Source organism: Mesocricetus auratus, unplaced genomic scaffold (assembly GCF_017639785.1).
Source record: "Mesocricetus auratus isolate SY011 unplaced genomic scaffold, BCM_Maur_2.0 Super-Scaffold_100676, whole genome shotgun sequence".
Classification (NCBI taxonomy): domain Eukaryota; kingdom Metazoa; phylum Chordata; class Mammalia; order Rodentia; family Cricetidae; genus Mesocricetus; species Mesocricetus auratus.
Window position 1 is genome coordinate 133480683 of NW_024429266.1, and position 4401 is coordinate 133485083.

Here is a 4401-nt window from a genome sequence, read left to right on the forward strand (position 1 = left end):
GCCAGGTACGGGGTGGGACTAAGATAAGGCACATGAGGGACAAAGGGCCCAACAACTAAAAGCACCACCCACCCGCTCGAGGCTGCGAGCTGATTCTGTCCTCCTCAGTTTTAAGTCTTTGAATCTTACTTAGCTAGTTAATTTGTAGGCACGCATGTGGCGTTGGTACACGTGTAGAGATCCGGCGACAACTCACAAGAGTTGGTTCTCTGTGGGACCTGAGGATTGAACTTGCGTTATCCAGGGTGGCGGCTTTTATCCACTAAGCCAGCGGTTCTCAATTTTCCTAATGCTGCCATCCTTTAACACAGTTCCTCGTGTTGTGGCGACCCCCAACCACAGAATCATTTTTGTTGCTACTTCATAACTGTAATTTTGCTACTGTTTTGAATCGTAATGTAAGTATCTGATATGCAGGATATCTGACTGTGAACCCCCCAGGGGTCACGACCTACAGGTTGGGAACCACTGTACTAAGCCGTCTTACTGGCCTGACTCTGACCTTCTAAAGCCATGGGGTGGCGTACCTCCTTCCACTGTACCCCAGCTGTACCTTGCGTTGCCTCAGTGCCCCCACTAACTACACAGCAGACTACCTAAGACTTGCGGGCTTGAAACAAAAACCATTCGTTCTGTGGAGGTTTCTGCGGACCAGGAATCTGAGAGGGGCTTAGCTGGGGGGACTGGCTTGGGGTCTGTCGTGAGATACAGTCCAGACGTCAGTGGGGACTTCAGTCATCTGAAGGCTTCACTGCACTGGAAGATCAATCTGCTTCTAAAATTGCTGTTGGCAGAAGGTTCTGGTCCCACCGCAAAGGGCTGCTGTTTTATATATACCTCGTGGCATGGAAGCTGATTCCCCAGAGCAAATGATACCAAAGAGAAAGGAATAAGCTACACTGCCTTTGTGACTCTTCTTAAAACTCACACCCGAGCCAGGTGTGGTGGTGCACACTGTTAATCCCAGCAGTATGGAGGCAGAGGCAGGCAGATCTCTGAGTTCAAGGTCAGCCTGATCTACAAAGTGCATTCCAGAACAGCCAGTGCTACACAGAGAAACCCTGTCTCAAAGAAGGAGAAGGAGAAGGAGAAGGAGGAGGAGGAGGAGGAGGAGGAGGAGGAGGAGGAAAGAAGGAAAGAAAGAAAGAAAGAAAGAACGAAAACGAAAGAACGAAAGAAAGAAAGAAAGAAAGAAAGAACGGAAGAAAAGAAAAACAAAAACACAAGTCACACCTCATCTCTCAACTACTGTCAATTAGAAGCAAGCCACTAGTCCAGGTGTAGTCTACCTTCTGAAATGAATGCCAAGGAGTTTGTAGACCTCTGTAGAGTTACCACATGAAGGAATGACAAGATGGGTGGGTGACTAGAGGTGCCTTGAAGACAGAAGGATTGCAAGTTCAAAGACGACCTGGGACACTTGGTAAGACCTTGCTTCAGGGAGGGTCTGGATGGGGGGCTGTAACTCATTTAGTTGTAGAATGCTTGCCCAGAAGTTGAAAGATTCTGTGTTCAATCCTCAGCACTGCAAAAACAAATAAAACTCCTAAATACTACTTCTCATTGTCTGAGGCCTAGATAACATATTTTGATTCTTTTTTTGAGGTTTATTTATTTTTATTTTAGATATATGAGTGTTTTGCCCGAATGTATGTATGCCTAGGGTTCAAGAAGCCTAGAAGAGGATATCTGATTCCCTGAACTAGAGTTATAAACAGTTGTCATCCACCATATGGGTGCTGGGACTTGAACCTGGGTCCTCTGGAAGAGCACTCTTTAACCAGCACTCTAAAGAGCCATATTTCCAGCCCCACATTTTTCTTTGAGACAAATTTTTTATTTATTCATTTCTTGCACTTGAAGTCCTCCTCGATGACATCCGTGGCCTGAGATTCTTTGCCATAGTCCTTAACCACTACGCAACTGCAACCAACCACTTTCCGTGGCTTCCCCTCTCGACCAGTTTTACAGAGGCCTACCCATGCCCCTAGTTTCTTGTTGTCATCAACCTTAATTAGGTTGATCTGATGCTCGGCACGAAGGGCCTCCACCAACTTGACATACATCATAATTTGATGCAAGCACACAGAGATGGGCTTGGTGCTTGTCTAAGGCTTTGGCAGCTTCGCGGATGCCATGTGCGAGGCCATCGAGGATAACGGCGGTCTTCAGCACCTCCTGAAGTATAGTATTAACGTCCATTACGCCTCCAGCAGCAAAGCCTTCCTCGGCCATGGCAGTGAAATACCGGTGAGGCGGTCTCTTGAACACACCCGAGCCTCTGCATCTGCGCAATTTAGCAGCGGCAGGGGAAAAAGCCCAGCCCCACATTTTTATTTCATGTGCTGTCTGTTTGATTGGTTCTGAGAAAGTGCTATGATTGACTGTTAATGTCTGCCCGCAGCAGACCAACACCCACTGTTCCTTAGTTTTTTGGTAACAGAACAACAACAACAAAAAGCAGAACTTTGTCCTGGTTCACAATCCAGACTTAATGTGCTCAGAGAAAGTGGGTCCTAGATGATGTTTTGTGATTTGACTAAACTATCCACTCCATGGAAAGGGTAGGCCCATTCATTCTTACCTGTGGTTGACCTAGGGATGAAAATGTACCCAGTCTAGTCAAGAAGGGCAGTCCTGGTAGAAATGTTCTGGGAAAGGAATGCCATCCAGATAAAATAACTTTGAAAGCAGTTTGGGGTCGGGGCCAGGCACAGCAGCATACACATGTAATAGAAGCATTCAAGGCAGAAGCAGGATCCTTCCTGCCCAAAAACATCAAGAAAACTGACCTGGAGAGCTTGCTTAGTCGGTAGAGTGCTTGCCATCCAAGCATGAGGTCCTGAGTTCAGCTCCCCTAAGATGTAAGCACAGGGGTGTGCACCTATTGTCTCAGCACTGGGGAGGGAGAGGCCGGAGGATCAGAGACAAGACAGGCTTGCTAGCCAGCCAAGCTAGCTTAATTTTCAAGTTCTAGATGTGACGAGAAACCCCATCTCAAAAGAACTGGTACGGAGACTGGGGAGACGGCTCAGCAGTTAAAAGCACTGGCTGCTCTTATTTATTAGTGTGGGGAGTGGGGTGCGTGCATGTGTGTGGAGGATAACTTTTGTTTTTTTAATATTTATTTTATTTATTAGTGTGGGGAGTGGGGTGCATGCATGTGTGTGGAGGATAACTTTTGTTTTTTTAACATTTATTTTATTTATTAGTGTGGGGAGTGGGGTGCGTGCATGTGTGTGGAGGATAACTTTTGTTTTTTTAACATTTATTTTATTTATTAGTGTGGGGAGTGGGGTGCGTGCATGTGTGTGGAGGATAACTTTTGTTTTTTTAATATTTATTTTATTTATTAGTGTGGGGTGCATGCATGTGTGTGGAGGATAACTTTTGGGAGTTGGTTCTCTTCTCTCATCACAGATCCCAGGGATCAAATTCAGGTTGCCAAGTTTGCACAGCAAGTCCCTTTGCCCGAAAAACCATCTTACCAGCCCTTTAGATCTCGATTTTATGTGTGTCTGCATGTGTGTATGTCTGTGTTCACATGTGTGGGTGCACACGTGTGTCAGCATGAGGATTCTTCCTCAATCACTGCCTACCTTCATTTAAATTCAAATGCTTTAATTTGATTTAATGTGTATGAGTGTTTTGCCTGAATGGGTGTCAGTGTACCACCTGTGTGGCTGGTCCCAGAAGAGGGTGTCAGATCACCTGGGACTTCAGTTACAAATGATTGTGAGATGCCATGTGGGTGCTAGTTCCTTAGTGTGTACAGGTGTGTGGGTGGGTAGGTATAGAAGCCAGAGGTTGACGTTAGTTTGCTTGCTCGATTGCTTCTACTTTATTAGAAAAAATATGTGCATGTGTATTACACTTTTGCTTGGCATGCACACACCACTGTACACGTGTGGCAGTCAGAGGACAGCTTGTGGGAGCTGAATCTCACCTTCTACCCTGTGGGTCCCACGGACCATACTCAGGCCATCAGGTTCAGCAGTCATGCTTACCCACTGAGTCAACTTGTGGGCTCCTTGCTATCAGTTTTTAAGGTAATTTCTCCCAATGAACTTGGAGTTTGCTGCTTTGGGTAGACTGAGCTTTCTGCCTCCACCTCTCCAGCACTGGGTATACAGCCATACCTGGCCTTACATGTGCTGAGATCATCAAATCCAGGTCCTCATGTTGATACGGTAAACATTTTGCTGACTGAGCCATCTCCCCAGCCCCTTCATTTGGTCTTCTCTCATAGTGTTAGATGTAGACCTTTCCTGGAAAACCTCACCAAAAAAATCCCACATCATACTCCCAGGATCACATAGCAGGCTTAGCAGTCTCTGGACGGCTACAGATCTGGCCTCCAAGGATCTTATCTATGACAGATTCCTAGACCTAGTCATCCTT

At 46.2% G+C, this 4401-nt stretch overlaps 1 pseudogene; it reads right to left on the bottom strand.

Annotated features, from left to right (window-relative positions):
• Positions 1-1844: 1844 nt before the first annotated feature.
• LOC101844300 lies at positions 1845-2235 on the bottom strand (annotated as a pseudogene).
• Positions 2236-4401: the final 2166 nt, after the last annotated feature.